The 14,017-nt window shown below is 36.7% G+C and overlaps 1 long non-coding RNA gene across 1 annotated transcript in view; it reads left to right on the top strand.

Annotated features, from left to right (window-relative positions):
- Positions 1-14,017, top strand: part of LOC306646644 — a 982,690-nt gene that overhangs the window by 908,467 nt on the left and 60,206 nt on the right. The window contains exon 2 of the long non-coding RNA XR_013759919.1: positions 1,027-1,979. This is a non-coding gene — a long non-coding RNA (uncharacterized lncRNA). The remainder of the gene's footprint in view (positions 1-1,026; positions 1,980-14,017) is intronic.

The raw sequence follows: 14,017 nt of genomic DNA, 5'->3' as shown, positions 1-14,017 counted from the left end.
GAGGTAGAACAACTGAGAAATTGTTCCCATAACTAGGCCGAGCAAAGGCTGGAGAGGACAAGGCCTTTATTTGGGGACTTTAACATTGTCCAGGTTATCAGGAATGTAAACACAACATTTAACTCCTAATATCATAGATGTTCCCAGAAAATATAGTTAAGCTACTTAATGTCATCTGATTTTTGTAAAATATCACTTTATTGATATAACCTGTGTTTATAGAGATCTCTATACTTCTGTTACTTAGGGCTAGGTAATCATGCTAGCAAACATAGATTAAGCCTACCTGTGTAGCCTATGAAGGTCTTAAACTGACTAAAAACTTCTTACTCTGGCAGTTTCTCTTGATAGTTATCAGGCACATTTGCTGAAGAATCTTTTTATCATTTGTAACTTCCACTTTTCATTCTAGTGGGCTAATACAAGTGTACATCTTAAGTTACATTTAACTATTATTTCTTTTAAATGCCCAAGAATGGCTGTATTTTGGGTTTTAACTGTTTTGCTGGGTGTCTAAGATCAAGCTGGTCAAATTGACCTGCTTCCTGTCTTGTTAAAGAGTCAGCTGAGTTCCCACAGGGGTCACTTGTAGAGAACTTAAGAGCAGCTTCTTAGCTCCATCACTGCCATTGGTTAGGCAGGGTCTTCTCGATGATGTGGCTTTCCTTGAAAGCATCAGGGATGTCTCCCTTTTCCATGACTTTCCTCTGCAGCAGATGTACTGAGTCATTTTTCATCCTCTAGTGGTCTCAACAATCTCCTTGATCAGGAGATTGTGTGACCCAGAGTTGCAGTGCTCCCTAGAGAAGTCCCCTTATTCCCTGGGTTCAGGCTGACTTTGAGGGCAAGATATTGTTTTTTTTCTTGGTCTCTGTATTTAATTCTAATTTCTAAGTTTGACCTTAATCATCCAGCAAGCCAGTCTCACCAGTCATAAAATAAGAATACTGGACTTTAACTTCAATGTCTATAACTTTACAGTTATTTACCCTTTTATCTGACTGGAATCTGTATTAGTACTGGGAGTTACCACTATCTGTTCTATAGGTGATGGCTTATTATCACAAGTTACCTAGGTTGTATGTTCTGGAAGCAGCTACCTCTGCAAAACAGTAACAGGCAACAGTTTTACAAAATGAAATTATCAAGAGTAAAAACATATTCAGCTTGTATAATAGCTATCTTGAATTTTGACTGAGAACCACATTATAGCCCCTATTTGAGATCATAGTTATTTTACAACAAAAAACAATCTTTTGACTATAACTTTAAATAAGCTGTAGTCTAACTTATTTTAGAGTCACTCTAACATGCAGCATGATGAGGCAGAGCCTTATCTCAGGTAAGGCAGGGCTCTTCACAAATATTAAGTAAAATGTTTTAATCCTGAAGCTAATTTTTTCCCCTTTTGCCATGACCAGCATGACCAAATTTTCAAGTTCAGTGAGGGACAAAGGAGTATTAGAAAATAAAGGTTTATAAACACAGATTTTGAAGACTAAGCTGAGATCAGATGGCGCTCTGTTCTCTGATCGAGATGCAGATCTAAAGAGTTATGTTAGCAATCTTTATACATGTCTTATTATTAGGTTAAAGACTATGTAAGCATTGTTCTTTGTTTTCAGGAGAGTTACAGAGACTAGAACATCTACGTAACTCTTTCCACAACTGCAAAGTGCAATGTTAGGAACTCTGTGTAGCTCTCAAAGAAGTCCACTGTCCAAAGTTACTGTAAGGTGGGCAGGAACTAGAGAAGGGAGCTGATGAAACACTGGTTATCTAGCAAAACAATTTTTTTTCTCTGCCCAAGAGCTGTGTGCCTGAGATCAATGTAAGAGCTGATAGGAATCCTGTACAGAGCCTCCCCAGGGAGGGAACTGCCACAGCAGTTAGGCATCTTGTGCCCCTACACAGGAACACTTCCAGGCACCAGGCATGCTACAGTCATGTGGTCAGAGACCCCAATCTCAGTTATTGTTGTCCCATTTTTGCTATTGTGCATTTTGCTATTGTGCATGTCATTTTAAGAAGTTTACATATATTGATTCCTGAGTCTATATGAACATTAGTTAACACAGTCTAACATTATATCCAAAACAGGAATCAATCAAAGAAAGGCTGAGAGAGCTTTTAAGTTTTCTTTTGTGTATCTAAATGCTTTTACCTTCTGCTATATGAACCTTTAAACAAATCAGGCTGTCACTAACTCTTAGATATACATTAACATTTAAGTTTATATCACAGTGAAACAAGTAACCAATTTTACATACATTTTATTGATAATAGGTCCCATAATAGAACATTAAATGATAAAAATAAATCCCCAATAAAATGTACTCCTTAAGTTTAAGATTACCATTACAGACAAGTATATTCTGGAGAAGAGCAGTGCTTGATAAATTCCCTGCTTTAAAAACTTGTATACCTGGAAAATATGAACACATTTAATATACAAAGAGTGATCATTTTACAATTACCTTGATACTTCTATATTTTACCAAATTTAGTCTTTAAAGAAAAATGTAGACTCTGTAACATAGTACAATACTCTTAACAGTTGTTTAATCATAATTGTATAAACTTCAATTTTTAAGACTAATTGTTCTAAAGAATAAAACTTAATAGACACAGAGTTAAGAGTAAATTAGTGTTTCAAATCCTTGTCATTTTACCATGTCATTTTACCAAATAGATTAGACTTTGGTTTCTATCAGGACATTAGTATTTCACCTTAGGAAAAACCTTAAACAGCTTTAACTGATTGTCTCACATACTTGTAACCAACTTAGTTTCATGCAAACTTCTTGACATTTGCTCTTTACTTACACACAGACTTTCTTAGCATTTACTTAGACCTTTATGTATTTCATCACATAAACACTTTCTTACCCAGAAACATTTCCTTTTCCCTTTTACTAAATATATTTCCATACCCAGAACCTTTTATTTTCTCTTTCCTTTCTGTCAACACCTTTTTGTTCACATTCTGAAACAACTGTCATGAAATTTCTGAATTTAGATAAATAACTCTATTTTAACAAGATAAAATACTTTGTTGTTTATAGTACTCAAACTGAAACACAGTGAGAGGGAAGATGGTAACTCTAAATCCAAATCTAAGAGCTCCTTGGAGCTTTGCAGAACTGCAGGCGGAGCAGGGGGAAGTGGTAAGGAAGCAGATGGAATGCTCACTCTCTGGATTGGGGTTTTACCTGTTAGGACATAACTCTTAATAACCTTGTTTTTAGTAATGACACAAAGTAATTTTAAACACTTTTTAATTTATCAACCTATGAAAACACCAATAATGTTTAAGTATGATACCCCATGGAATTTAAGGACTTAAGAGTACTTAATGTTATTTAACAATTAGCATTTTAACTTTGCAAATTAATCAGATGTCTTTATAAACACATTTGAGTAGTCCTATACATGTTAAATTTAATTCACTTATTCTGCAAAACCAAGATATCAGACAAGTGTCCTAAACAGTATTTGCTGTCTCTTTCCTGTTGAAGAAAAGTCCTAGAAACAATTGATATTAGACATTGTTTAACATCAACATTTCATTAGTTTGACCACTTAGAGACTTGCAAATTATTTTTAAAGACATTTTACTTTTATTAGTTTACCCAATTTAAATGAAACCCTTTAAAATCATGTGAATAAAAGTATTTGGATCCATTTTTAAATTTCAATTTTAGGAGTGCTCAATTTTGATACAGACAAAACATGACATCAGACACAAAAACAAATAACACAAAATCAAAGGCCTTGTAACTTTATAGGTGAATCTCCATTGCAATGTAACAGATGTTTAAAAATTCTAGTTGAATAAAAAATAGAACTGATCAAAAAAATCATGAGCTCAAAAAATATAGAATTGAAAAAACAAAAGTCCTGGAAAAATGATATGACCATTAATTACTTTAGTAAAACACCATAAAATTTACTTTTGCTGGAGTTCAGATAAGACTCTTTTTACCTTTTTTTCCCCCCTGGGTTTGAGACCAGTCTCCTACTGAGCTATTAGGCTTCCTTTATTTACATTTCAATGTAAACCTTTACTGAGATTTGGAAGGATCTAACAGGTTTTAACAGAAACCTTGTGCCTAGGGCATTTTAGCCATCTCATCAGGACAGGTTGGATGTTAAAGAAAATTATGAGACCTTATTTTCCATTACTTTTGAGAATAAAGCTACTTTGCTAAGTTCCTCACTGAGATATGCCATTGGTTATTGAGCTGCCTATGGCTGATTATCCAGGATTTATTTTTCCCCTTGTGACAAACAGGTTAAATCTTGCTTCATAGGTAAGCTGAGGACAAGAGCTTGAAGTAAGGCCCCTTCTTGATATTCCTGGGGCAGAATATTGTCCTATAGTGGCTATTTTCTGTAGTATTGAACCTGTTGATGACATAATTAAGCTTTATTTTTTGATCTTTTAATTCCTATTAGCTAAGAAGTTTAGGAGTTCTGCAATGGCCTTTTGATATTCCTCCTGGGTGGTGGCACATAAAAGATGTACTTTACTTATTGGAGAACAATCACAGATGTTTAAAAATAACTCTAGAGTTGGATAAAAATAGAACTGATCAAAAAAATCATTAATCTAGGTATGTAGGATCATAATTAAGAGCTCAGAAATACAGCATTAAAGAAAAACAAAACAAAATAAGAATCCTAGAAAATGAGTTAGTTCTGTGTAGCAGTCCAGGAATTTAACACGAACACTTTTTTTTTTTTTTTTCTCTCAGGTTACTCTCCCCTGTCCCGCTGAGACTGCTACAGTTTACATTCCAATGCAGGCTTCAGCAAGGCCAGGTGGTGGGGGGGGGGATTGCCCAGGACTTTTTAATCTTTTTTTTGTTTCTGGTTGAGAAATCAGGTTAGGTTTGAATGCAGAAAATCACAAAACATTATTTCCCACTACTTTTGGGGAATGGATCTGCTGAGCTCTCCGCCTAGGGATATTGGAGTAAAGAAATCTGTTAGAAACAAGGAAAAGGACTGTAAAGTACCCTGAAATGAGTATCCTTAAGCCTAAGATTGGACTAACACAATAAAGAATTTAATATGAGACAAGAGTAAAGACTGTATGGTACAATACACAAACAGGCAGACATATAGCGCACTAGATCAAAGTTGGCTAGTTGGTATTTTGTCGACAAAAATAAAAGCCCAGATGCGACAGAGTCCCCCAGATGCAGCACAAAGCCTGCCCAGATGGGTGGAGGGGACGTCTCTCGAGACCCTGCTGGAGTCCTATAGTATGTCCACCAGGACTTTGCCAGCCCAGAGCCAGAACCTGCAGGTAATCCAGACAGAAATACGGCAATGCCTTACTCACTGGCCAATGATGTCACTTATGACTCTATGATCAGGTGTCTGGGTGGGCTTGGGGTATCCAGGGCAAGCCCCCATATGTTGTGCCCAGCGGCTCAAGACCCCACAAAGACCACCAGAGACCACAATCAATGCAAGCAACAAAGAGTCATTTATTAGCAAGCTCGAGCCTGGTCCTCCAAGCACTCGGTAACCCATGACTCTAAGAGGCCCTGAGCCTTTGTTTATCAAGCTTTTTATAATGAAAAGCAAACAGTTTTACAGTGATCTTTTTAATTGGTTAACATTTGAACAGCTAAACATTAGTCCTCCTCTGGTTGGGTCCTGCCAATCTATTTGATTCTCATTGGGTCCCACCAGAACTGAATAGTCCTAGAGGAAGAAGGGAGGAGGGAAGGGGTGAACTATGCAGGAGATGAGTTGGAGTTAGGCCCCCCTGTCCTTGATAGATAAGGTTTCTAGGCAGCTGCACATTCCTCAGACAAATATTTCTTAACAACCTCGATAAGCACAGGGTCCCAGCAGTCCTGTTTGCGCTGTATTTGCTTTTGAGGGTGCAGTCGCAACTGCCTGCATCCTGGTGATTAAGACAGTTAGCTACACAGATATCACCCTGTTCCCAAAAATATAATTTAATGTTCTGTAACTGGACCTGTTATCTATAATATGTATGTAATCATTTGTTACTTTTTACACTGGGGTAGAAATTTAAAGGTATATTTAAGAGATAATGAGAGCCTGATCTGTTTAAAGGATATTGTAAAATATGAAAACATTTTGCCACTTTCCCACAAAAAGGGATAAAATCTCTCTTAGCTGTTCTTTGATTCATGTTTCAGATGTAATGTTATATTCTTATTTATGAAGAGCCCCACCTTTCCTGAGATAGAGCTCTGCCTACCACATTACTCCATGTTAGAATGGCTCCAAAATATGCTTGACTTCTACTCATTTAAAGTTGTATTCAGAAGATGGATTTTTTTGTTGTTGTAAAGATTACTGTGACCTCAAAATAAATAGGGATATAATATAACTAAATAAGGTTTGAGATTCTTAAAAAAATGTTTCTTGGACTGTAGCAATTATACAAACAGAATGTGGTTTTGTTACTGTTAATTTCATTTTGTATTTTTGTTGTAAACTTTAGCTGTAATCTGTTAGTGCCTTACAGAAGTGTAACTTCTGATATAAAGACCTGAGTTAATTTGAGATAATAGGCCATCATCCACAGAGAATAGGCAGGATGTAAGGCTGACTTCCAGTACTAATACAGACCCCAATTAATTAGAAGGGATAAATAACCGTAGAATTACACTCCTTCTTTTAGACTGATGAACCTGGCTTGCTGGGTGTTTTAAACCAAAAACTTGGAGGCCAAAGTCAAGGAGATTAATGGACCAAGGAAAAAGCTGACAATATTTGGCCCTTGCCCTCTTAGGTCAGCAGTACCCAGAAAATAACAAGAGGGACCACTATGTCCTGTGTCAGGGCACTGAAACTCCAGGGAGTCACCTAATCTGCCAATCAGGAAGACCAGAAGACCCTAGAGAACAGAAAGCCAGCTAATGGTTCACATTCTGCCAAGAGGAGAATCATTGGAGACAGAAATGTCCCTGATGTTTCCAAGACAAGCAACATATTGTCATCAAGACCATGACCTGACCCATTCTGGCACTTGGCACTTGGTCAGGATTTAAGTGGTTACATGGGAGAGAGCAGAACAACTAAGGCAGTGGGCAGTGCACCAAAGACCAACCAATAAAACACAGACAGATAAACCCCACTGACCCTTATGTCCACCTATCACTCAGCGGGACCCCTGCCTATTCTGGGCTATAAAGACCCCAGTTTGGGCCATGTGTGATTTTCTCTGGCTCTGTAGCCTGACCTGTACCCCCAGAGGACTGAGAATTTCACATGAGAGTCAAATTCCAATAAAGCTTGGCTTTGGCCATTTCTATCCACTTTTGTTTGGCCACCAGATCTCACCCTCAAGCTTACAGGCACCACTGCTAGAGGAAAGCTAGAGGAGCCAGGATGCTTCACACACATCTTCAAGAGTGATCTCTAAGGAATCTCAGCTGACTCTTAATAATAGATAGGAAAAAGGTGAGTTTTTACCAGCTTGGTCTTAAACACCTGGCAGGAGAGTATAGCCTGAGTACAGTCCTACAGGGACAACTAAAAGAAAAAAAACAATGATTTTTTTTAAGATAACTTAAAATGTACACTGTGACAACCGTACCAAAAGTAAGTGAAGCTGGAGGCTGTAAAAAAGGGTTTTTAATATGTAAATGCCTAATAAGTATCACAAAGGATTCTAGACACACAAGTTTTCCTGTGTTTTAGAAACTGGCTGAAACACTAATTACTTTTGTGTTAATTTTTTACACACACACAAAAAAATAATGCATTACTGTCTTGTTTATTTTCCTAGCATGAATCTTGCCCTATATGTACTTTTTTCAGTCACCTGCCAACTACCACCATGGACATCTGGACTGCTATAACGCTGAAAACCCTTAACTGTCCATACCAAACCTGACAGAAAACAAAAAATTTAGGTCACTTCTTTTTGACTTTGCCATCTCTCAGCAGGAAGCATCTTGAAAATGTCATTGCACATTTTTCCATACAAATAAATATAGAAATTAACTATGGGGAAATGTAGCAGTGGTTCACTTCACCTGTTGAATATAGCTCTGAGGCTTATTTTTAAAGGGACATGTTTTCATTTTTCCTGTTCTCCCTCTTTTCCCTCCCTATCCTGGGGGCAGGCAACAAGATTACCTTCAGTTATCTGGGCTCCACAGGAAGGAGATATCTGTCAGAGGATCTAGGAAGTGAATATCTTTGAAATTAAATAGTGAATGTTAACACATCATCTGGGCATCCTGGAATTCACTGTAAGGGCACACTTAAAATGTAACCTTTGAATAGCCCCTTTAATGTACCCTTTTTCAGGGCTGCATTGTGGCTCTTTGGCAGTGCACTTTCCTAGCATATGTGAGGTCCTGGATTCAATCCTCAGCACCACATAAAAATAATTTTTTTTTATGTGTCCACAACTTAAAAAATAAAAAATATCCCCTTGTTTCTTCAGATGGGGAGAATCACAGTCTCTAGAGTAGGAGTCCCCTGTGCTTCTCATTTGCTAGCAAAGCAATAAAATTTCTTTTTACTTATCTCAAAACCATGTCCTCATTATTGAATTGACATTGGGGACAAGGACTGACTTTTGGTTACACTTGGACACTTGGTTAGGGTTGTCAAGAGCAGATCAGGGCTCCTGACCTGGCAGATTGTGACTCCTCACTGCTTAGCAATTGTGCATCTGAATCCACATCCTCATATGCAGGCAGCTGAAGGAGGGAGTGGACTCCAGCAGACCAGAGTGGCTTAGACCATGGCAGAATAATTTTAGGGTCCAGCAGGGAATATTGTTTTGCTTTTTGTTTTTTGTTTTGGGGGGACTGCTTATTGTTTTGAAGCAGTGATTGGAAACTAAGTCATTCTCCACACCATGATTGTGAACAATAACAGAGCCAGAATCTAATACATGTAATTAATTCATTTTCCAGAACACATGGGCATTTTTAAATGTCACAACTGAAAAGAATATTTGTAATAGAAGTGTAACATTGAGAAAGGATGTGTAAGTTGTCCCGTTCATATCTAAGAAGTGGCAAAGCACAGGTTGAATTCAGGTAGATCATCTACACTGCTGGATCCTAATTCATGATCCTGTCCCTCACATGTTCTGCACAGGAAGCCAGAATTGGTGACAGGAGAGACTGTGATGACCCTCAGTTTCTTTCCCCACTCAGAACCAGGAATGTGTCAGCAATAATAGAGAGAGCAGCTCAAGGTGTCAGCCTGGTACCCACAGTGAACTCTCATCAGTAGTAACATTTTGACCTCACAAAATGATTGACATATTTTTCCATTTTAAAAAAGAGCTCTTACGTTCATCATCTTCCACAATTCTCACAAGGCCTAAAGAAAACGTTATCTACATATTATTGGTGACAAAATGGAAGTGCTGAGAAATTAAGGGATATGTCAATGGCCTTGAAACTAGTAAGCAGCAAATCAAGAGCTACAATCAGGGCTTCTGTTAATCATGGACACTTTTATGAGAAAATCCTCATTATTTTTTTGATAGGAAGTATAGGGTTATAGAAAATAACATTCTTACAGGACAATGCCCAGGAAAATGAACAGTGTGACTTCGGAGGAGAGAGGAAAATTAGCCATACCTCTCCAAATAAATCCTTTCCCAGTCACATTTGGCCCAATGGAAAAAGTAAACTTTCATCCCTTCCCGACTACTATTGTTATCTACATATTATTGGTGACAAAATTTCCTCCTCCTGAAGGGAGGAGGAAAACACTGAAATTCTGAGCCTTGTATTTTTACCCTTTCCCATTAGTGATGAACCCTGGAAGGAGAAAAATAATGAATCTCTGGGTAACAGTGGGTCCCAGAGGAAGAAAGGAAGAACTGAACATTGAGTTCTGAGTTTTTCTCAGTGACAATGAGTTTTGAACTTTTTATGTCTTTCTTGACCACCCAAACCAACACATTATGCCTCAGTCTCTGATGATTATTTCATCTTTATTGTAAACTACAAAACTCAGATACTTCTATAACCAAAGGTCATTTTATCTACCCAGAAAATGAGTACTTACAATGCATAATTGATTGACTGCACTGCAGAATAAAGGAAAGCTTGCTGATCCTATTGAGATCTGATTCTATCCCAGTTATTTCTGTTTTTATGATGGTGCTGAAACCATGTAGGTTATTTTTGCTTACAGGAAGCTGATCCAAATAAGGAATAAACCTGTTTGAGAAAGGAGGTGGAGTGTTTTACCTAATTCTTGTATCTAAACACCCTGGGAGGTTTGCTTTCCAGGTTCTTTAGTGGGTCTTATCCTTCCCTTCCCCTTTGATTTATTGAAACATGATGAAATTTTTTTTTAATTTTTAGTAAATAGATTTTTTTTATTTCCAGAACATAGCAAAGGTGAGCTTCTTAAAATCAATCCATTTATGAGACACATGGAAAAGTTCTTTATTTATTTTTTCTTTTTATTGTTTATTTAGCTATACATGACAGCAGAATGCATTTTGATTTATTTCACACAAATGGAGTATAAATTTTCATTTCTCTGGTGGAAAAGTTCTTCACTAAAAATGTATGCATAGTTTTCTTTGTCATTGCCAATTCATTGTGTGATTGCATTGATAATTAGAAATAATTTATATAAAGATTGTTGTTAATAAAGTAGAATTAATTTCTACTCATAACATTTTACTTTAGGGATCATACCAATTGCTACTTATTGAAACATATGTATTTCACTGTTTCTCCATGGTTCTAGAGGTGAAAGACAGTTTTTAAACTTTTCCAAACTGTTGTAGAACAACACTCATAAAATACAATAAAAATGCATATGTAGAAAAATGAGATGAAAACATCTAAGATACACACAATGCAAATCATATGTTGGTTTGTGTGACAATGTTAGATTGTATACCTGTTTCTAAAGTTTGAGTGTGGATTCCTGTGCTGAGCTTTTTATGACCCAGGCATGGTCTGAAGCATCCATACCTGCACCGGACATGTGGAGGAACATCTCTATGGAATGTGGGAATCCTCTATCAGGGTGCTTGGCCATGACTTAGCAGTGCAATTGTCCTTTTCAAGGGACCTGCTGAAGAGGTCCTTGATGGTAGATTAATAGCCCTTATCCAACACTGAATATTTCAAGATTTAAATTTATGTTTAGGTTATCTCTCAATATTTGCCCTGTTAGGAATCAAAACTGAGGATTTAGATTACGTTCACTTAAAATATTTTAAACATATTACATGTTAAGACACAGTATTTTCAATAAAGTATACTTTTAATACAAAAAATCAATGGATAGAGTGGTATTGTAAAATTTTGCAAATCTTGCTGTTTGATTAGTTAGAACCCAGTTGGAAACCCCCCCCCTTTATACATTTTATTTTCAACTTGTATCATGTAACTTGTGGAAAAGTCAACTCTATACTCTGAGAGAATTAGAATATAAAAAGGCAAACAGCATTTTGCTATTACAATAAAACAGCTTTGAACCTATGGTACCCTAGAAGCAGCTCTGTTGTCCCAGGATCTGCCTTGAAAATGCTGTTCTGTATCATTGCTTTTCTCTATGCTCTGGAGCTCACAGTGACTTGTGTGTATATAAATTTTTTTTACTTTTTAGAAATAATTGTTTTGTTCTTGTGGTTATCTTCCTTTAGTTCTTTGGTCCCTTTGTTTTTTAGTGAAACTTGTACTACATGAATTGACATGTTTTTATCCTTATAATTTATTGAGATATAATTGATTTATAAAAAAAAAGGAGGTTATAAAAAAATTAGGTTGTGCCCTTGGGAATCTTCAGCACATCCAGAATAATAAATGTATCCATTCCCCCCAGAATTTCCTGCTCTCCCTTTATTGCCTTCTTGTTTGCAAGAGAGTGTTGCTGTGTCTTTTCAAGTTTCATGTGTGTATCCATTTTTTCCATTTTAGTACTGATTATTTCTTTGTGTATATTAAAATTTTGTTTATTTATACATTTATTCACATTTGATATACATGCAGAATTTAGGTCTCATCAATGCAGTTGTTGCAAACATTTCTCTGTGGTCTTTGTGTATAACTCTTTCTGCATTTTTCTTGATTAATGCCCAGGAGTAAAATATGTTGCCCATGAGATTGATGTATACTTTAAGAGTCTGCCAAACTGTTTGTCAAAGAGATAGTAACTTTACATTTTCAGAAGTGTGCAGAAAGATGTAACCATTCCACATTGTCACTAGTCCTTGTATATGGTTAATCCTTCCATTTATTGTAAATGTCTTTGTACTGGAAATTGAGCCCAGGGCCCTTATGCATGCTAGGCAAGTGCTGTATCACTGAGGTACACCCAGTCCCCTATTTCTTAGCAGTTCGTGCTTGTTGTATTTTACATAAAAAGTCATCCAAAACCAAGGTCTTGATGATTTTTATGTCTTATTTGAGAATGTTTTATAGTTTTAATACTTACATTTAGATCTATAATCATTACCATTTAATTGGGCATAGTGTGTGAGGCAAAGCTTGAGACTGCTTTTTTTTTTTCTTGGCATATGGTTACACATTTTTTCCCACACCATTTGTGGAAAAGATTCTCCTTTTTCTATTGACATGGCATGTTTGTCAAAACTTACTTACCTACTTACTTAGGTGTGGGTCTGTTTGGTCCTCTGTTATCTTCACTTGGTCTCTTTGTCCTTGCACACTGTGCTGTTTGCTGAGTTTCACAATAAGCTTGAAACTAGATAATGTTATTTCTCCAACTTTCTTCTTTTCTGCTGTTTTGACTCTTCTGTATTTTTTGCTCTTTTAGTTCATTTTAGATTCAAATTTTCAGTGTCCACAAAAAGACCTGATGGGGTTATGTTTGGAGTTACAATAATTTATAACCCAATATAAGGAAGAATTGAGATTTATAACAATAACAAATATTTTTATCTATGATCATGATATATTTCTCAATTTTTTAGGTCTTTTCAATTTCTTTAAGTATTGTGCAGTTTTCAGGATATAGTATAGACCTTATATACTTTTTTAGTAACTTTATTTTTATGTAGTGCATAGAATTGAACACAATGACTCACACATACTAGGCAAGTGCTGCACCACTAGGCCATAAAACTAGCCTTTGAATAATTTTTATCTAAATTTTCTGATGGTTTTTGTTACCATTGACTTAGTTGTCTTTATCCAGCAAAGAATTGAACAGTACAGAAAAATACCAAGCAAGCAGCAGGTTTTTTGAAGAGCAAATTAAAAATTAACAGGCTTATCAGAAGAGAAGGGGCCTCAGAGCCAGATCCTGGAAACATAGGAGAGTACTGACTTGGTCTTTTTGTCATAGGTTTAGGGCCTTCCTCCTTTCTCTATCTTCTCTCCCTTTACACCTCCTTATTATTGCTCATTTGAACCCCCATGTCAATACATCTATTTTATTCTTTCTTCTGGGTCTATCTGCCTTCTGCCAGGCTTGTCAAACACACATCTGGTGGGCACTGTGAGGGAACTTGAGGATGAATTCAGTGAGCTGCACACATTTGAGAAGCATGGCCTATTTCCATACCTGAGTGCAAGGTCCATCAGCCAAAGCCCTGTTCTGATCAATAACATCTACAATTGCAACCAGCTTTCCAGCATGAGGCCCAAAGGAGATGTAGGCCACCCGACCAACCTCCACAAAATGCCTGAAAATCATGTGGCAGGGCTGTATAAGAAGAAGCTATATTTGGCACTCCTTAGGAACATAATATGTAAGATTATTATGTGCTCTTTTTTAAAATTTATTTTTATCATAAACAAATGGGATACATGTTGTTTCTGTTTGGACATGGAGTAACAGCATACCATTTGCATAATCATACATTTACCTAGGGTATTGCTGTTTGATTCATTCTGTTATTTTTTCCTTCCCTCCACCCCTCCCATCCCTCTTTTCCCTCTATACAGTCCCTCCTTCCTCAATTCTTACCCTCCTCCCACCTCCCATTATGTGTCCTCATCCACTTATCAGCGAGATCATTCGTCCTTTGGTTTTTTGAGATTGGCTTATCTCACTT

The sequence above is a fragment of the Sciurus vulgaris genome (assembly GCF_902686455.1).
Source record: "Sciurus vulgaris genome assembly, chromosome: 16".
Taxonomy (NCBI): Eukaryota; Metazoa; Chordata; class Mammalia; order Rodentia; family Sciuridae; genus Sciurus; species Sciurus vulgaris.
Note: the sequence above shows the minus strand (reverse complement) of the source record. Positions and strands in the feature narration are given on the sequence as shown.